Source organism: Episyrphus balteatus, chromosome 4 (assembly GCF_945859705.1).
Source record: "Episyrphus balteatus chromosome 4, idEpiBalt1.1, whole genome shotgun sequence".
NCBI classification, from domain to species: Eukaryota; Metazoa; Arthropoda; class Insecta; order Diptera; family Syrphidae; genus Episyrphus; species Episyrphus balteatus.
Genome location: NC_079137.1, coordinates 18,969,340 through 18,991,270, shown reverse-complemented (window position 1 = coordinate 18,991,270; position 21,931 = coordinate 18,969,340). Strand labels below are relative to the sequence as shown.

At 34.3% G+C, this 21,931-nt stretch overlaps 1 non-coding gene across 1 annotated transcript; it reads right to left on the bottom strand.

The window, feature by feature from the left end:
• Positions 1-20,925: 20,925 nt before the first annotated feature.
• Positions 20,926-21,029, bottom strand: LOC129920333 (U6 spliceosomal RNA). Its single transcript, XR_008773251.1, has one exon. It is a non-coding gene; the product is annotated as a U6 spliceosomal RNA (small nuclear RNA).
• Between the last annotated feature and the right edge of the window lie 902 nt (positions 21,030-21,931).

Below are 21,931 nucleotides of genomic sequence, written 5' to 3'. Positions count from 1 at the left end.
GTGCAAAACCAACAATTTTTCACTGAATAAAAAAAATAGTTTTTGTGATTTTTGAGGTGAAAAAAAAAATTCCATTATAATTTTAGAACTAAAATCGTTTTTAATATCCTTTAGCAAGACTAAATTTTGAGGCTCCTTTGATATTTAATTGGTAGCCCCTTTGATATAGAAAATAACAAATAAAAAAGTATGTATGTATACTCCCTACTATTTTTTTTTTAGCCCCAGATGTGGCATTTGTCGGTCGCAAAGATTACACAGGTCAACACGAAATTTGTGCTTGGGTTGTGACTATGAAATTATGGTAGATAGGTATATTGATACTCATATGGAAAATATTTTTTTTTTTTTTAATTTGCTTTGAGGTCAGCAGAGCAATTTCCAGTTTTCAAGTAAATCTGTCTTTTACAAAAATTGTCGTGCGTAATTTTGGCAAAAACTCGAGAACGTCTTAACCGATTTGGCTAATTTTTGTTTTGTTTTCTTCATTTTAATGCTGTTTTCATATTCATGTTCAGAAAAATTAAAAAAAGGTAAATTTAAGAAGAGAAAAGAAAAATTAAATCGAAATTTTCGTTTTGTTCGAATTTTTATCAAATGGGAGCTTGGGCATCATTTGATACCTTCTATTTTCAATATTTATGGTTGCATATACAGGGTGTCTAAAAAATAATGTATTAAACGAAATGGGCTGATAGGCTAACTTAAGATCTCTCAGAATTTGGTAACTTGTTCATCCCAATTACTTACAGTTCTTATGAAATTTCGAAAAATCCCTACTTTGCAATAGTATTTTGCTTCCTCTGCCCATAATTGATTTTTGTTTTTTTACAATTCTTTCACTAAAACATTGCCTAACAATAAGAAACAATTAATTAATAAAAATATGTTTTATTTCATACGCCATTTTTCTGCAAATTAATTAGCAGTTCCGAGTTTCATAAAAACTCAATTTCTTACTTTTATTTCAGAGCAACAAGACGACAGAAATTTGTATTGTGTGACTCTGGTTTATTATTTTTAAAACTTGTCCCACTATTGCAGTTTTCAAAAAAGTATAAAAGTTGCCAAAGTTGAAGTTAGATAAAAAAATATTACAGTTTGAACTCAACAAAATAGAGTTTTTCGGAGCAAAAAGCCCTTGTATTCATCAAAAATTTTTTCTTATAATTTAAGTCGAATAAAGTGATTTGGCAAAAATGTAGAGCTTTAAATTATTTACATTTTTTACCTTAATAGTTTTTTTGTACAATGAACGGTTCTTGCACAATAGCTCATAAGACTCAAGTTAGGCTCACAGGGTATGAAAATTGGATTTTTGCTCCCATCCCAACACTACAAAAGCAAATCTTAAGGGGGGAAAGGGCGATTATCTATTGTTTTGGTTTACCATGAACCCAAAAAGTGCAAATTAAACCCAAGCACAAAAAATATTTTTATTTTTGTCGACCTGGTTATTCAACATGTTTTGGTGCCCTAAGATAAGAAATTTTTCTTTAAAAATTGAGATTTATTTTTTTTTTTGGGCCCCTAACGATTTTTTTTTTTTTTTTAGATGAAATATTATGTGGCTGGCTACCAATTCATTATGCATTAAACTGAAGAATGTAGTTTTTCTCTCTTGTGTCCGAAGTAGTTAATGTCAAATATCTCATCTTTATTCAACTTATTATAAAAGTAACGAAGACTTTTATAATAAGTTGCATTCTCTGAGTTGTCTCCAGTCGGGCCCTATAATGTTGGGGCCCCGGGGCACCGCCCCGTTTGCCCCAATGGTGTGTATGCCGCTGTTTGATACTGTCAACTTGGTGAACAGTACTGTGATACCTCCTGAAACCAAATTGTTCTTGTGGCAAGATCACATATTGGTCAACATGTGTTAGAAGCTTGCTTTCGATTATTGGCCTTTAACTAGAAAAAATTACCTCATAAAAAAGTCGGATTTCTTAAGAAAAAAAAATTTATCTCGGTTATTTATGGAATATTCCCAACAATGTTGTACCATTTTGAAAAGAGAATTGAACACACCAACTTTTAAAGCAACTTGCCGAAACATCGTAGTGCATTTTTTTTACACTACGGTTCATTGAATTAGAGTCATGTAAATTTTTTTAGTACTAAGTTGGGTAAAATAGTAATATTTTCTTTAAAACTGATGCAGCTGAGTTAAATTTTTTTAATGCATTTGATAGCAGGGTTATTCAAGGTTCCGTAACAAAAGAAAAAAATGAGAAAAATTAAGATTTTTAGTCACGGCACATGAAAAACCGTCACAGGGTGACCATTTTTTCCGACTTTTTTTCAAATGCCCATAACTCCCAAAATATATGGCTGCGATTTTTTTTATTATTTTTCTGATAACTGTCACCACCTACCCTATCTACCGTTTTCGTTTCGACGTTAACTTTTGGGACACCCTGTATATGTAATTTTGTGATTTAAATTGTTTTTTTTTTTTTTTGAAAATCTTTAAAAAAAAATACGCTAAGAAAATAGAACCTTCGTGTTTTTTTTAATATACGTTCCTTAAGAGTTTTCACGTGAGAATAAGAAGGACTAATGAAGCTATCATATGTACTTGTACTTGTATATATTTGAAAAAGTTGATGTGATTTTACTTGGGAAACCCATGGTTGTACAAAAATACCAGCGATTTACCAAAGCTATCCGTGTTTTACTGGCAAAAATACAGCAAAGATTCGGGTGGAAACCATGACTTTTAAAGAGAAATCTCGTGATTTTAAGGGGGCAACCAAATCATTAATTTAACCGAACTAACCCTACCCTTGTTTTTAGTAGCCAACCCGTGCTTTAAACGACACGTTCAATGATTTATTTTTTTCCCGGCTACCGAAGATTTTGAAGAAGATTTTAGCAAAAAAAAAAAAAACACAATCGTACATCGGGGAAACCAGTGATTTTACACAGAGAAAAATATGACCCGCTAAAAACTAACAGATTGCCATATTGTTTTACCATTCCATACATTTCATAAGGAAATCTTATTAAAATCAACGATTAATAAGGTTTTTTTAAGAAGATTTCTTATTATTTTTATATAGAAAATCTTATTAAAATTTGACTGAAAAGTTGATTTTTTTTGCAACTTAGCACAAGAACAAAAATCGCGATCAATATTTTCATGGCAGGTTGGTTCAGGTGGTAAGGTGGGCGACTAATGATTTGAAGTCTCCAGTTCGATTCCCAGCCTGGTCATCGTTTTTTTTATTTTTTTGCAGATTTTAAAACAATAAGGAAAACCCGATTGTTTTAATAAGGTTTCCTTCTTGGATGAAAACCATAGAGAAATCTTATTGTTTTTGTTCTATTTTATGTGGTCTATTTTTCTCTGTGTAATGACGCGACATTGTGATTTTACCCAAGATTTTCATAATGTTAAGAACAAACCTGTGCACAGCCCTAGTTTAACCGAAGTGACTCTTGATTTTCGTGCAAACTATCATTTAATTGCGGAACTCAAACTCATTGAAATAAAATGCACGAAATAAACCACTTTTGTTATGGGGTTTTCGATGGGTACAAAAATTAATTTATTTTTTGATTTAGATCTGTCAAAAACCTGATTTTTTCCACAGTACACATACAAAAGTAATATATTCCCAACTGACATTGGTCGCCAAATTGTCAAAACATGACAATTTGGCGATCAATGTCAGACCGTAATTCTTAATTAATTGAAATAACCGACGAAAAACGCACAAAAACCGAAACACCACGCGCACCACTAATTTTTTAACAATTATTGATTATTTTAGGCCAAGAAACACGAAGAAAATTTGTTATTTTTCAATTTATAATTTTTTCAAATGACATTTTTTAATAAATTAAAACAAAACAAATTTCCTGTTTACTGCGATTGAAATATAAAAATTTAAGGCCGACCTGACAGATTGGTGCCTATTTTTGACAAACAAATTTTGACAACGACGTTCGGAAGATATTACCTTATTATGTGTACTGTGGATTTTTTCAATTTTTGCCTTCGTTTGGCCAAAAAAATTGATTTATGACACCGCACAACTGCGGTGTAGAGCCTTCCTTTCAGCTTAGGGGGCATTTTTCGATCACAGAAGATAGCAGAATTTTCCCACCACTTCATCCACCCTACGCTTACGCGATGATTGATATCGTCATCACAAGTACCTTCGTTATTTATCATACCTTCGAGCAGGTAATCAAGAACGGTAATAAAGAGCAGAGGACTCAAGACGCTTCCCTGGTGTACACCTACTGTGATTTCGAATTCTTCGGTGAATCCAGCTGCACATCTTACTTTAGTAACTGCTCCATCATACATGTCCATAATTATCCGCACATAGGTTTCCGGAACTCCTCGTTGTCTGAGGGCCACCCATATCAGGGGTCGAATTACAGCATACGATTACGATCATTCGCTAACGTTTTTAATATTTGTGTCTCTATTTAATTAGTAGTAAAAGATAGGGACACATAGCGACCATACGATAACGAACGTATGCCGTAATTCGACCCCAGATCTCGTGGTTGTCGATCGAATGCTTTTTCAAAATCAACCAATACCACATGCAAATCCTCCAAGGAATCTCGATGTTTTTCCATAATGATTCTGATACTCTGGATTGCATCTGTGGTTGATTTACCCGCAACAAACCCGCACTGGTCATCAGATAGCCTTATTATTTTTCGCAGTCGGCTACCCAAGACTCGCTCAACGATCTTCTTGGTGTGTGACATCAGCTTAATCGAACGGTAATTATCAAAGCTTCGAGTATCACCCTTCCCTTTGTATATTGGAAGAAGATAACTTTCCCTAGATTGATTAGGCATTCGATCACCTCGTATAAGCTTGGAAACAAGAACCATGAGCCATCTAGACCCGATGTCTCCCATCTTTTTCCAAAACTCTGAGGGTATTTCGTCTGGCCCAACAGCTTTTCCGTTTTTGGAGTATTTTACAGCCTCACTAACTGTGACATCGGATACTTCACTTAAGTTAGGTGAAGCTATTGGAAAGTGTAGCCTTGGAAATTGTTCATTTAGAAGTTCGTCACAATACTGTCGCCACCTGTGGAGGATTTCTTCGTTTTCCACAAGTAGTTGGCCTTGAGCATTGTTAATAAACTTTGGCGAACAGATCTCCTGAGCATTTCTTCTTCTTTGAGCGGCTATTTTGAAGATGGTTGCGCCCTTATTCACGTTTTGTCGTAGCTCTTGAATAGCACCAGCAGTCGGGGAAGAAATTTCATCTAGCTCCCGATACAGGTCTTCCGTATTCTTGGCTTGAATTTGGGCACATATCTTCTTCGCTTCTTTCTTGCAGTTTCTGTATTCCACTTCGAGGCGTGACTTTTGCTTTGTATTATTAGAGGGGCACTTTGACCAAGCTTTGAAAGCCATTTTCTTTTTACTTACAACTGCTTTAGCTTCATCATTCCACCACCATGTTTCTTTGCCTTGTTGGTTATGTCCTTTTGAAACCCCTAACAGTGTTTTGGCTTTTTCTATGCAAGTTCGCTGTAGGAGGTCCCACATACTTCATTTCGAAATATATTGGTGTTGTTATATAGATAGTTTTGCATATTCGAAATAAAAGCTTCGCCTTTTTCCTTATCCAGATTATACCATTTGATCTTCCCAAAAGTCTTTGTCTTTTTGTTGTCGTTCACTGTCTCCATAAAAAATTCTGTCAGTAGGAGACGGTGTTGGTGGGCGATCGCTTCTCCCAGTATCACTTTACAATCCTTGACCCGAGGTTTCATGAAACTAGATACCAAATGGTAATCAATCTGAGTCTCATTTCCACCACTGCTGTAAGTGACCAGGTGTCGGCTTTGTTTGATGAACATGGTATTAAGTACGATAAGACCATATGTTTTGCACGAGCTCAGGATGTCTTCACCAGGAGAGTTCCTGATGCCGTATCCGAGGCCTCCATGGCAATCTTCATAGTCTTCGTTTGTTTTCCCGACATGTGCATTTAAATCTCCGCCCGCTAACAAAAACTCTTCCTTTGGGATGTCCTTAAGTAGGTTGTGAAAATCTAGCCAAAATGCATCTTTTTCCACCTGCTCACATCCAATTTGGGGAGCATATGCAGTGACAATATTCCACAACTTTCCTTTAATCACCAATTTAAGGGACATCAAACGGTCACTGGATTTCGAAATGGACAATATGCTGCCTAAGAGGTCTTTTGCAAGGATGATTCCGATTCCGTTCTTACCCTTTTCCGTTCCATAGTAGAACATCTTGTAATTTTTTGTCCTTGTATCCAAGAAACGGGCCCTATTTCCCGTGCTACGCCATCTCGTTTCTTGGACACACAAGATGTCTACTCGCCTTCTTATCATCATCTCTTCCAGCTCGAAGCTTCGACCTGTCATACTCCCAACATTCCAACTCGCAACTCTCAGATTTTGTATAATCTGTGGCATTACTTTGCTAGCCCCCGGAATCCGTCTAGCTCTGACCCGAGCATTGCTACTCGGTCCAGGATCAGTACCATTAGTAATGGTAGTACCTGGCGGGGTAGTGTCATTTCTTTGGACGAGTACTTCCATAATGCTTCAGCTCACAAAATCTTGCGAAACGTTGTTGTTGTTTTGTTTTGTTTCGACGCGTGCATACTCCAGTTTTGTATTTGATCTCTCTTTAACAGCACCGGTGATCTCCAGTCGTGCCAACCCATGGACTGGCATGCACACTTTTGGGAAAGTTTACAGGTATTAAGTGTCGCTAGGTTCACCTTGGTGTTTGTGACCTAGATAAATTTGCTCCTTTAGTCGCCTTTTACGACAAGCGGGGAGGCGCTGCAGGAATATTCTAACCCGTCCCTGCACAGGGAAAGAGCTGGCTCTATATAAGGGCCAAAATACTATTTACTGCCTATAAAGTTGTCCCTTTGGACAGTGAATTTTGAAAAAAAAATATGGACATTTTTAACAATATATTTTCATATATTTTGGTTGACACAGAATGGTAATACTTGAATCTATTATAAAATAACATTTGCACCGATATGTTTGGAATCATATTTCTATATTTATGACACAGTTTAAACACAAAGTGGTCAAAACCAAACAACTGCGTTACATTACTGCAAATTTCAGTTTTATCTGTAAAATCATATAACTAAGCTCTCTGATATTCCTATTTGAAACTATAGGAACAATGTAAGTCTCCTATGAAGTTAAATCACGTAAAATTAATTTCAATTAAATATTCTTAATAGTTTATTACCAAAAATCAGCTTTAAAACTTTAAATGCCACTGCGTTACCAAGATATATAAACCACAATGTTGCCGTGATTTGTAAACAATTCCATCCACATTTGGGTTTCAAACTTGTAGTGAATAATGTTAATTTTATAACTTAATATAGTTTTTCTACTTATTTGTACTTTTTCTTCAAGAAAAATGAAATTAAAAAAAAGGGACATTTTTTAGGCACTAAGGCCTAAATGCGTTAAATAGTTAAATCCGTGTTAAATTATCATAGCGAGCGAGCTTTCGAGCAGTAAAGACGTGTTTTATTTGGTCTGCGATTATATTTTAATAAAGGTGAAATTAAATAATTCAACTAAAAATATGGAAACGGAGTGTAAGAAATGTAGAAAACGATTCAAAGGTGAAAGAAATATAATGTGTAGTGGACTTTGCAGCAAAGTATTTCATGAAAAATGCAGTGGTCTAGCCGACTATGATGTGCGTTCGGTTCACGAAAAGAAAAACCTCGCCTTCGTTTGCGACGACTGTGTAGACGAAAGAAATGCAATTTTCACAACACTGAATGATATGCTTAAGTCGATTAATGAAAATAAAGAATACGTTATGAAACAAGAACAAATTGTGCGCGAAATTCTTGAAAAGTGTAACTCATTCAGTCTCAGTGAACCTAAAAGTGCAAGTTCAAACACTAGAATGAAGGAAACATATGCGAGTCAGTTACAAAAAGAGCCTTCAATAATAATTAAACCGAAAGCGAAACAAACGGGCGAAAAAACAAAAGAATATCTAAAAAAGAATGTTGACCCATCAAATCTAAAAATTAGTGAAGTGGCCACAAGACATAATGGCATTGTACAAATATCTTGTGCTAGTGAAATGGACAGAAGTAACGTGGTTAATGCAGTTGAAGAAAAGCTTGGTACAGAATATGAAATAAAAATACCGGTGCTGAGAAAGCCAAAAGTGATCATATCGGGTGTAAGTGAGGAGATTGAAGAGGCAGAAATCGAAAAAAACTTAAGAGCCCAAAACGGTATGCTTGCCGCGAGTGAAATCAAATGCATTAAAATAATTAAAAAAAACGGAGAGAAAGGGAGAAAGAATTTTGTGTACTATAACGCTGTGGTGGAATTAGATAAAGAAAGCTTTGCTAAAGTCATGGACGTAGAAAGAGTAAATGTTGGATGGGATCGGTGCAAAGTATTTGAATCAATAGTAGTGAAAAGGTGCTATAAATGTTTAGGTTTTAACCACATATCAGCTGAGTGTAAAAATAAAAGCTGCTGTCGTAGATGCTGTGGTGAGCATGACATCAAAGATTGTGATAGTGCGGAGACAAATAAATGTATAAACTGTGTAAAAATGAACGATAGACTTGGTTTGAATCTAGATATTAATCACAAGACGATGGATTATATGTGTCCAGTTTATTTGAAGAAACTGGATGGGGAACGAAGCCGGGTGATGTATTAGCAATTAAATGATAATATATTTAACAAAAAACCTTTAGCTTATTTAAACGGTGTGCTCTTGAATGTACAAGGGATCACTGGTAATTTCGAGCTAATTGAAGAATTAGTAGATGAAAATAAGTTTGATTTTTTATTACTCACGGAAACACATCTAACGCCTGAAATAGAAAAATGTGAAGTATCTTTAAACGGTTATAAGATCTATAATTGTTTTAGTAACTCACGACACACGGGTGGGGTAACAATTTATGTTAAAAATGGTATAAAATCAGTGGAAAAGAAACAATTATCAATCGATAAAAAAATATGGATTTTGTCAATTAAAATTAGTGTTAAAAACGAGTCTTGGAATATTATTCTACTTTATAGATCTGAAAAAATGAGAATTCGAGAGTTTTTTGATGTTTTAAACGAGTGGACTTTAAATAATATAAGCGAAAGTGAATACACGGTAATCCTGGGTGACTTTAATGTTGACTTTCTGGCTGAAAGAAATCATGAATTGAACTTGGTAAATGATTTTTTAAATAACATCGGACTTATGCAATTAGTCACACAACCAACTAGAATAACAAGAACATCAAGAACATTAATAGACTATGTATTAGCTGAACACACATTGAAAGTTAATGTCGCGGTTCGCAACGAGTGGAAAACTTCGGATCATGAGTCGTTGAATATTAAATTATATACGAAATCCAATAAAAAAGACAATCTTAAGCAGATAAAGTATATTAAGTACAGATATGATCCCTTCGTGCGTGCTTTAAACTGTGAGCATTTTAATAGTATAACAGAAACAAACGAGTTAAATAGCTGTGCGAAAAAGTTTAAAGAAGGAATTGAAGTAGCATTGCTATCTGTCACAAAGTCGGTTAGAATAAACGAAAATCATGCTGAATGGTATAACAACGATTTATACAATTTAAAAAGAAGTAAGATAAACTTATATGAACGGGCTAGGTTCGAAAATTCTTTTGAAGCTTGGGGAGAGTATAAGATGACGAGAAATATGTATAAGACTGAGTGTATGAGGGCAAAAAGTATATTCATTGAATCGAAAATAATTGCTAATGCTGGCGACCAGAAAGGTTTATGGAAAACATTGAAAAGACAAATACTTAAAACGGAAAAAAATGAAATCATAGAGCTAAAAATCCAAAATACGTGTCTTAAAACGGAAAAAGAAATTGCTAACGCATTGAACTTATTTTTTGTGAAAAGTGTTCAAGAAATTCATGGGAGCATCAACCAAATTGATTATTCAGATAGTATCGGTACCCAAAATAGTGTATTTAAATTTAAACAAGTGAGTCTGTTGGAACTTGAAGAAACAATCAAAGGAATGAACAACAAAAACGACTGTTTTGGGTTAAATGGCAGTATAATTCTTGATTGCAAGTTTGAAATGTATCCGTACTTATTAAAAATAGTTAACTTATCTTTACAAAATGGAGACTTCCCCCAAAGCTGGAAAGAATCGGTAGTGGTTCCTATTGAAAAAATTCAAAATCCAAAAAACCCTGAAGATTGGAGACCCATCAACATGCTCCCAACATATGAGAAAATCTTAGAGGAAATAGTGTGCAACCAACTTACCAAGTATATAGAAAATGAAAATATTTTGTGTGTTCAACAATCAGGTTTTCGGAAGGGACACTCCTGTGAAACTTCTATATCTTGGCTAACAAATGAGTGGAAAAAGGAAATCGATAACGGAAAATCTATACTTGCTGTTTTTCTTGACCTAAAACGAGCATTTGAAACAATAGATAGAAAAATATTGCTTAAAAAACTTGAAAAATATGGTATTCGTCAAGTTGAGCTTAAATGGTTTGATAGTTATTTGTTTGAAAGATCGCAAAGAGTCAAAGTGAATGAAACCTTTTCTGAGGCTATAAAAGTGGATCTTGGTGTGCCTCAAGGGTCGAAATTGGGAGTGATCCTTTTTCTTTTATACATTAATGATATTGTTAAAGTGGTATCAGAAGTTCAGATATCAATATTTGCCGACGATACATTGATCTACAGTGTTGGTGATAACATAAATGAATGTGAATATTTAATTCAAAGAGAACTGGACAAAATTTACACATGGCTTTGTAAAAATAAGCTGAAACTTAACGTTAGTAAGACTAAAATCATGTGTATAAATAGTAGTGAACCTAATGTCAACGTAAAAATAAATGATGAAAGAGTCGAATGTGTCCGTGAAATCAAGTATTTGGGAGTATATATTGACAACAATCTTAAATTCAATGAACATGTTAATTATCTGTGTGCTAAGATATCAAAAAAGATAGGGTTTTTCAAAAGAATTCGTAAAAATATAACTCGAAATTGTGCACTGACTGTTTATAACACGTTGATTCTTCCACATTTTGATTATTGCTCATCGATAATATATATGTCAAACATAGAAAACATTAGAAAACTTCAAATATTGCAAAATAGAGCGATGAGAACAGTGCTTCAGTGTGAATTTAGAACGCCAATACAAGAAATGCTATCAAATCTCGGATGGCTAAATGTTGAGCAACGTTTAAAATTTAATGCTTTATTGATGATTTTCAAAATAAAAAATAATCTGTATCCTATTTATTTGCAACGAAATGTTAGTTTTATAACAAATTCTTTTTATAATTTAAGGAATATCGGAGACTTTAGATTGCCACTGTACAGAAGAACTGGTACGCAAAACAACCTGCTTTACAAAGGAGTGCAATTATTTTATAATCTGCCTACAAACCTCAAGACTGAAAGAAACCTAAATATATTTAAGTCTTTATTGAAACCTTTATTAAAAAATAATTTAGTCTAAAATCACTTATAGTTTTAAGTATTAACTGATGTTAAGAGTTTTTTAAACTAATAAAACACACAAAAACAAAAAAAAAAAATTTTTGACACTATTGAGGTGAACAAAATAATTTCAAAAAAAGAATTTATTGTTTAATATTTTGTCTGCCTTTTTTCTGCCATGATACTCCTTTTTAATAAAAAAAAAAAAAAACAAAACAAAACCATCTGCAAACAAAATTTAACTCAAATTTAACCAGGTCCCGGAGCCCAATTAATTTTTAACAGCTGAAAATTTTATATTCACCTCAATAGTGTCAAAAATTTTACACGAACTTAACTATTTAACGCAATAAAGTTAAAGTTTTATAAAATGAAAAATGTTGTTCTTGTAATTTGACTTTTTTGATATTGCTTTGAGTATTACGTCTTCAAAGTTAAATCAAAATCGTTACAGCCTTTTTCGAGTAATTTGCTATAACGTGAAAAATTTGTATGAGAGGTACACTTTCTAAGCGAGATATACCTAAATTTAAAAAAATGAAGGGACAAGGGCGGCAAAAACTGAAAAGCCTATACCATGAAAATTTGTAAATCCGCCTCTGCTAAGACCTACATCTTAACTAATTCTCTATGGTAAAGGGCTTCTTCTGACCTATTCAAAAACTTTAAACTCTAGTGTTTAAATAAGATTAGGACTATTGATGCAACTGTGTAAACTTTGGGTAAACTTGGTAAAATGGTAAATATGGTTAACGAACCAGGATTATACCCGGATTTTACACCAGGGGTATTCATGCAACGGTGTATACTCTTGGTAAACCTAGTAAAATTGTAAATGTGATAAACTTACTGTAAAACCCATACATAATTTTGACGCAATTACCACTTCACCACGTTTAGCCAGAGTTTACACCGATTCATGAATACTTACCCCTATTATGAATATGTTCTATTGAGTTTAACTCCAGAGACCTACCACGCTTTTACCGGACTTATGGAGACTAACTTTCCTCTTGATAGTTTCGATAACATCCAGCAACTTTTTTGTTTCAGAAACATACCTATGTACATAGGCGGATCCAGGGGGGGGGGGGGGGGGCACGGGGGTACGTGCCCCCCCCCCAGAACTTAAAGTTCATCTTAAAGAAAATCAAACTATAAGAGTTTTAAAAATATATGAATAATAACAGAAAGAACTTGAGTGAAACTCTTGTCTATTTCTGGCTGAAAATGCGAATGTTGTTGATTGTTGCATCCCTTTCCCATGAAAAGCTCCACCTCAAAAATTTGCACTTTTTTCGTTGTTTTTTTTTTTTTTTTACATTAGTGTTTTTAAAATAGCGGAACAAGTCACAAAATTGCATAAACTCTATATTATAGAACTGCTGGATATGTAGAACAAACTTGCATTTCAGAAGTTTGCCCAAGTTTGCACCCCGAAAATAAAGACCCCTTGAAAAAAACTCCTCAAAAGCGACCCTTACTTATAGATTTTTATAAATGTTATTTTATTGAGAAAATTTCTCCAGGGATACCTCTAAAAATATGTAAAAAAAATAGTGTTCCAAATTTCAAAAAAATCGGTGCAGTAGTTTTGAAGTTATGAGGAGCACCGGCGTTGAAAACATTAGTTGTGGGGATAACGATTTAAAGTTTTGAACTCTGGACTAAAAGACTAAAACGTTCCTAAGGGAAGTATTAAAATACTCATAACTTGGTCAATTTGGCTCCAAGAGACCTACAATTTGAACACAATATTCTTGAGGTATAAAACAATTTAACCCCTTGTAGCCCCATGTGACATTTCTGTAATAAACCGAAAAAGATTGCATAAAAGCTCTACAAACTATTTTTTTTTTCTTTTGAAGCTTCTAATATTATAATCTTTAAGTATTGCTTTATCGAAATAGTACTTCAAATTTCTAATAAATAGCACCAATAGTTTTTAATTGACAGTTAATGTTGAAAGTTGGGCTTTTTTTGAAAATAAGCAAATTTGTGTAAAAACTACGAAATTCAGAAAAAAAATAGTTTTTGTTAGTAAACCCCACGGGGTTTTATTTTTGGATTTTAGGAAAGTGCCTAAAAATTAATATTAGATAGTTTTTTGCTTGAATTTTTGCATTTTTATATAAAAATAAATTATTTAAACTTTTTTTTTACTCCCAAAATATCGAAATGACTAAGTAAATAATGACTTTATTGAATTTTTAAAAAATACGTGTTTTATTAAAGATAAAGGCCAATCGATTGACTTATTAATTTTTAAATTTACGACCTTGGGTTACAAAAGGTTAATGCAAATAAAAAAAAACAAAACTGGGTTTCCCGGCAAAAAAGTATGATTCATTTATTTTTGTTATTCTTAGGAACTTTAGTATTTATTAGAATGAAGTCTTTAGTATTTGAATAAAAACTACTAGGTCATTAACTAATGGTATAATTATGTCCATAATATTGCAAACTTTTATACAAAATCAATTAAAAAACGTAAACATTTTTTTTTTCAAAATTTCATCTTTAAAACTTAATTTCTCAAAATCTATTTGTAGCCCAGGGAAATTAGTAATTTAAATCGCATTTTTCGCGGGACAAAATTTTTTTCATGGAATGTGTTCGGGTGGTTGTCCTTATCATAAAAGTCAATTTGTTGGGAAAATTGGAGGTTGGGAACAGCCGCCATCTTGGAAAAGAGATTGGTATCGTTTTTATTGAATAGCTCCATTGTTATTTATTTTAACAGAAAATGACAAAGGTAGGACTTATTAACAATAAAATTATCTAAAAAATGATATACAAAACAATTCCGTGAGTTGATTAAATAAAATTTTATAGTTGGTCAAAGTGCGGGTTTGTATCGCAAGGTTGGGACAAAATGACATTTTTTCATATATCTGACGAACTTTTGATTTGTTTGGATAATTCTTCAAGAATTAATTTTAGTACTTATAATTACCTATAAAATGAGCCCACAATCGTTATTGTAACCATCGTATTGTAGAAATAATCTAACTCCGAAACTCTCCATGTACTAGTCAAAAGTGAGAAAAAAGCAAGTTTTGTGCTAGTAGGCCGAGACAATTTTGGGAGTAGAGGTATAACCAAATTATAAGTACGCAGTTTTGCAGCCATACTCGTGTTTATGTCGATTTCAAAGGTCTAACAACTCTAATTTTGGGCTTTATACGGTTTTTGGGGGGTTAAATGACGTAAGTTTTCCAGTTAACGTGAATGGGCTAAATTTATACTATTTGAAATTATAAATATACAAGCTGATGCTCTATCATTTTTCCTAAATCTGGACACCCCAATCTTGAGGATGTGACCAATAGAACTCAAGATATAAGCCGTTTATACGATTATGTTTTAGAGGCTTTTTTGTTTCGATTTTTGTTTGTTTATTTGAATTGAAAAGCCTGATATGGTTAGATAAAAAAGCTTATATCATGAGTTCTATTAACCCCATCGCCGAGATTGAGGTGTCCAGATTTAGGAAAAATGATAGAGCATCAGCTTGTATATTTATAATTTCAAATAGTATAAATTTAGCCCATTCACGTTAACTGGAAAACTTACGTCATTTAACCCCCCAAAAACCGTATAAAGCCCAAAATTAGAGTTGTTAGACCTTTGAAATCGACATAAACACGAGTATGGCTGCAAAACTGCGTACTTATAATTTGGTTATACCTCTACTCCCAAAATTGTCTCGGCCTACTAGCAAAAAACTTGCTTTTTTCTCACTTTTGACTAGTACATGGAGAGTTTCGGAGTTAGATTATTTCTACAATACGATGGTTACAATAACGATTGTGGGCTCATTTTATAGGTAATTATAAGTACTAAAATTAATTCTTGAAGAATTATCCAAACAAATCAAAAGTTCGTCAGATATATGAAAAAATGTCATTTTGTCCCAACCTTGCGATACAAACCCGCACTTTGACCAACTATAAAATTTTATTTAATCAACTCACGGAATTGTTTTGTATATCATTTTTTAGATAATTTTATTGTTAATAAGTCCTACCTTTGTCATTTTCTGTTAAAATAAATAACAATGGAGCTATTCAATAAAAACGATACCAATCTCTTTTCCAAGATGGCGGCTGTTCCCAACCTCCAATTTTCCCAACAAATTGACTTTTATGATAAGGACAACCACCCGAACACATTCCATGAAAAAAATTTTGTCCCGCGAAAAATGCGATTTCATGTCCATATTTTGACTAATTTCCCTGAGCTATTGGTGAAACAACTTAAGTCAAAAAATTAAACAAAGAATAGATTACTAACTTTAATATAGCACAGAATTGTACGTGCATTTTCTGATTTTTTATATTTTTTTTCTTCCGGCTAATCCAGGAGTAAGAGGGTTAGCACTTAAGTGGCTTTTACTGTAACAAGAAAATGAAAATTTTTCCTTCCGAATAACTTTTTGGTCATTTGGTAACTATTTGATGTGGGAAATGTGCCTAAATATTTTTGGCCAGGTTTTAGACCACTGTGGGTCGTTAAAATTTTCTGCTTGTTAGTCAGTCGTATGGTACTTCACTTTATTTCTAACTGTTATTGCTGTTTTTTTTTGCCAATCCGTCCCTTGTGCCCCCCCCAGAAAAAAATCCTGGATCCGCCCCTGCCTATGTATATACATGAAATCGATCAGGACGCATCTTTGCTACTTGCAACGATTGCCTAGGTTGATTGATTGATTGATGTTTGGGGTGTAAGATGTAATGCGACCTGTAAGATCTATTGTACCCCCCTTTTAAGCTAAATGAGTTAGTACCTCATTTTATAGCTCCTCCTCTAACCTAATTCCTTTAATGAAATTGATTATTTGGGGTATTTTCAAAGAGTGCAATTTATCCTCTTCGACTTGGTAGCGACCCATGTGTTTAAATCTTTGGTGTATTAGTGCATTGCAACTACCCAGGATGTGGTCTGGTGTTTCTTCTTTTTCGCTACAGAATCTACATGTTGCACTATTTACTAAGCCCAAAATATGTAGGTGCCTTCTTAACTTACAGTGGCCCGTGAGGAGCCCAGTGATTAACCTGAGATTGTTCCTACTTAGACTGATACATGATTTGAAACGCTCTCGGTTGTAGTTCCCGAGGAGCATTTTTGCTTGTCTCAGTTTTGGTAGTTCTGCCCAGTTTTTTGCTCTCCTGGACTCCTCGTCTAGTTTTATTTTATTTTTAATGACATTTTCTCCTATTCCGCAATACGGTTCGGGTCCCATTAAAGGGGAATTTGCTCCCGTTTTTGCTAAGGAGTCCGCCTCCTCGTTACCCTGGACACCACAACGTGCCCAGGTACCCATTGGAGAGTGACTTTGTTTTTATTCCGGTGATTTAATTCGAGGTTTATTTCTGCACATTTTACAATGGCATTTACCTCAGCTTGAAAGATACTTGGGGATTGACCCATAGGTACGGAGAGTTTGGTACTAGGCCCAAAGACGCACATAGGAGTATTTGCAGTAAAAACCTGGTCATAAGTCGATTTTCTGAAAATCAAAATTGACACCAAAAAGTTTGGCAAAGTGGGTGCAAAATAAACCTGTGTCAATATGCTGCACTCAGTTTTTTGTTTTTCGATCGTTTCTTGTTAAAAAATGAGTTCAAAGTTAACTGTTACATCTACCTCATTTTTATTTGAATTCGAAGTATTTTGGTAAGTGTTATTCTATATGCGATATCGAAGTGTTGTGATAGAAATCTAAAAAAATTTAAATGGAGAATTCTTCTTCAGTTATTTATTAACGATATTAATAAAGTTTTGAAAATGTTAGATGGTTTTTTTTATTTTAATTCGGGCTTAGAAAAAGTATCTTAAAACTTGATATTTTTGGTAAGTTATTATTTGAACTTTAATGATTTTGTTTTAGTATACCCCCTTATTCTGCGATGAATTGAAACTTATGAGTTAGTTTATATATTCTTTAACACAATGCAACAAAAATTGGGTGCTCTTAGGTGCTCTTTAGAGAATCGAGGGTCAATTAGTTTTTCACTTTCTGATAGAAAATACTCCTTACATTATGCAACGTTTTTTATTTTCAAATTAAATTTACTGATGTTATTAGTGTATTTTATTTTGGGTGATCTTAATTAAGGTTGGGGAAGAGAGAAAAGAAACTGAGAATTGCGTATAAGGGATGAGGAAAAAATTTTGAGAAAAATAATGTCGACAGGTGGAGTACAGGCCATTAATAAATTTTTTTAGTTTTTGGTAAAAAATAAAAATAACAAAAACTACATAGGTTTATATTGTATTTTCTTGTAGGAATACTCATTTTAAACAGAAATAATAACAAAAACCACGAAAAATAATTATGGCCAGGTTTTTGATGACAATACTCCTATGTGAGACGCCTGCCCCTGTACCTTCCGCTGTTCTCGACCCGTCTGTGAACCATTTGATGGTATTTTCTTTAAAAGAGTAGTTGATAGATTTACCTACCCAATCTTTTTTACTACTAAGATGTATATTGTAGTTTTTCACAAAGTTATAATTTGTGACCATTGTATCTCTTGGAAAGTCAAGCAAGTTTTCTTCTGAGGATCTGGACAGGAATTCTCTTTCTCTGTTGCCTATGCATTTTCCAGCCCCAGTTCCTTCCTTGGCAAATCTCATGATAGCTCCCTTAGCAGCACTTTCAATAATAAGGTGAAGTGGAGTTAAATCAAGAATAACCTCCATTGCTGCTGTAGGGCATGTTCTCATAGCCCCGGTGATGCAGGCACATGCGAGTCTTTGCACTTTATCTAGTGATTTCCTAGTTGTTGCAAGATCGGTTCTTTTGTGTCAAGCCACCGCACCATAGGTAATTATAGGTCTTACCATCATAGTGTACATCCATCTTAGGGTGTATGGTTTGCAGCCCCATGAATTGCTTGCTAATCTTTTGCAAATCATTAAGGCTTTCGTAGCTTTACCAGTGGTTATTTCTACGTGTTTGTTCCAGAGGAGTTTACTGTCAAGTGTGATACCTAGATACTTAACCTGAACCTCCTTCTGTGTTTCTATGACTTCTCCAGCTAACCGTATAGGTTTCATACGGGGAAGAAGTCTTTTTTTGGTAAATGGTATAATTGTTGTCTTGGTAGGATTGAAGTCCTGCCGATAGACACCATTTCCGAATGTTTTTCAATCCTCCTTGAATAATATCGCAAAGAGTTTTTTCAAACTTCCCACTGGCTATTATTACTATATCATCGGCAAAACCGAGACATCGTATACCTAGGGAAGTTAGATTTTCTAGTAGTTCATCAACAACAATACTCCAAAGCAAGGGTGAAAGGACCCCCGCCCTGAGGACAGCCTCTTGTTGTGATGATAGTTTGTACATTAAGACCTGCCCTTACCTCAGCTGTTCTTGTGCTCAGCATTTCATTGATCCATCTCACTACAGTGATAGGAACTTTTTTCCTTTCAAGAGCTTTGTTTACAGCGACATGAGAGGTGTTATCAAATACTCCCTCTATGTCTAGAAAAGCACATAGGGCTGTTTCTTTTGCATCCAAAGCTCTTTGTATGGAATTTGTTAGCTCGAAAAGGGCAGTTTCCGTAGATTTTCCTGCCCTGTAAGCATGCTGGCGATGGTTAAGTGGCATATTTATAAAACTTCTGATCTAATGAAGTTATCTATTACTTTTTCCAAAGTCTTACTTTTATGTGACTTTTTTTGGGAAAAAAACGTAGTTTTTTTGCAATCGCTTTGAATATTTCGTCTACAAAGTTTTATCAAAATCGTTAGAGCCGTTTTTGAATCAAGCCTAGTACGCTGCAAAAATTTTTCGTCGGTCTCCACGAGGACAACGAAATGCTTGCGAAATCTCGACGGAAAAATATTCACAAAATACAAAATAAAAAAAAAAAACAAAAAGTGTCTAAAATTAAAGGAAAGAATATCTGAGAATTTTATTCCTTTAAAAGTTAACAAAATTGTTATTTGTCGCTAATGGTGGAAATAAGAATGAATTTTTAAGCATTGAAAAAAAATTTAATTGAAGTTAGGAACGAGATCAAGTCTTTGATCTTTGATTTTGAGATGTTATCTATGACATTAAAGAATTCACTCCCCAGAGAGAGTGCTCTATTCCTAGCAAGGGCGGGACATTGACATAGGAAATGGAAGACCGTTTCTTTTTCTTGCTGGTCTAAGCAGCTGAGACAGTAAGTATTGTGCGGTATACCCAACTTTGCTGCATGTTCCCCTATCGGCCAATGTCCTGTGCACACCGCAACGATTCTGCTAATGTCTTTTCTGGGTCTAGAGATTAGGTCATATGTTTTGGATTTATTATAGGTGGGCCAGATTTTTCTGGATATGACGCAGCTTGTCAAGTTGTGCCACCTATTGTTAGCTTTTGTTAGGTATTTTAAGAAGATATCGCCCTTCATGACTCCTATGGGAATGTTAACTATTTCTGCTAGTGACTCATGAAGGGCCGATCCTTGCCTGGCCAGTTCATCTGCCTTTTCATTGCCTTCAAAACCACTGTGACCTGGGATCCAGATGAGAGTGATTGTGAGGCTTCCACTCAGCAATGAGAGTTCCTCTCTGCACTGCTGAACCAATTTGGAGGATGTCGTGACCGAAGCAATTGCTTTTATAGCTGCCTGACTATCTGTTAGTATAGCTATATTTTGGTTTTGATTTGGATATACTCTAAGTAATTTGCAAGCTCCTTTAATTGAAAGCAATTCCGCTTGGAATACACTGGCAAAGTTTGGTAGTCGAAAGGATTTTTGAGATATTGAGGGATTCATAGTAGACACCCGAACCGACCCCACAATCCATTTTTGAGCCATCAGTGAAAAAGCAGGTGTCGAAGTCTCTCGTCACAATGCCCTCTTCCCAGTATGATCTCGACGGGAAGCTGACCTTGCAATTCATTGCAGTATTCAAAATAGGGGTGCAGTAGTCCGTGGGTTTCAGAAGAATATCCGATGGTATTAAATTTGTTGTGTCACTGTGACCAAAAGGTTTTGCCTTCCAACTACCTGTTTCTTTTAGCCTTAAAACGCTACAAGAGACCTGGTATTTAATATGATAATATGGTCTATGGGTAAGAGGTGCAAGAGAACGTTTAGAGCCTCAGTGGGGCATGACCGGAGGGCTCCAGTCGTCCCTACGCTTGCTGTTCTCTGGATTTTCTTAAGTTTGTTGATGTTATAAGCTTTACTAAGTGCAGGCCAACAAACAATGGCGCCGTAGGTAAGAATGGGTCGTACAACTGCTGTGTAAGTCCATAGAATCATTTTTGATTTAAGACCCCATTTTTTCCCAAAGGTTTTACTGCAGGCATAGAAAGCAATGCTCGCCTTTCTAACCCGCTCTTCTATATTTAGCTTCCAGCTCAGTTTAGTGTCCAAAATTACACCTAAATATTTGGCGCTGGAAGAAAGTGTTAAAAATGTGGAACGCTTCACGATTTTGCGTGTCATCCTTGCGCAGGGCCCATGCTAATCTTCTCTGTATCGTTCCAATTTTAGTATATGTTCTGCCGAAGCAATTGCTTTAAGTTACATAGAACTTTTTTGCGCACATTTTTCAAAATGAAATCTTATGGAAATGATCTTTTTTCTTAACTAAAGTAAAAATAAAAGCTCTTTTGATGTTTTTGCTGGTATTGAACAACAGGGGTGGGATCGGCTAACTTGATAGTCAATAGTTGACAGTCAAAAACGACGATTTTGCTCCATAATTCGTCGTATTTGACTATGAACTATCGACTATCAAGTTAGCGGAGTTTGCTCCAGGGCTTTTGCTAAACAGCAAAGAATTTTTGTATCTCGTTCTGTACTCTTTAAACCAAAATATATACTATCCCACCTTAAATTTTGCAATAATTCATTCGGATTACCTAACCTAGATATTCTTACATCATAATTAAATTAGAGTAATGTTTTTTGTGTGCCAAGAATTGGAAGTGATTTTTTGAAAACTTTTTTTTCATAATTGAGGGAAGTCAAAACTCAAAAAGTAGGTACCTAAAAGGTACCTTCGGAAAAACCTAAATCCGATGGCAAGATAAACTAGGATAAAGCAACTGCAAACGAGATTCAGCTTTCACCTTAGTACCCAAAAAAACAAAAATATTAAGCAAAAAATTAACTAATTTTTTTTTAAATATTTAGTTGGAAAATTGAGTATTTTTTTTTTTTTTTCAAAGGTCAAGATTTTACTCTACCAACCGAAGTGAACTCTTCTTTATATTCATCTTTATAATATATATTAGCTTATTTCTATTAATAGTTTTATAGAATAAAACTTTTTTTTAACTTGAAGCAAATTTACTTTTATACATGGAGACAAATAAGGCACTTAAAATCAAGATGATACTCCTCTAAAATCCAATCCTCTTAAATTAATCAGGTTTCTAATAAAAATAAGTAAAATTTGTTTAAACTTTGTT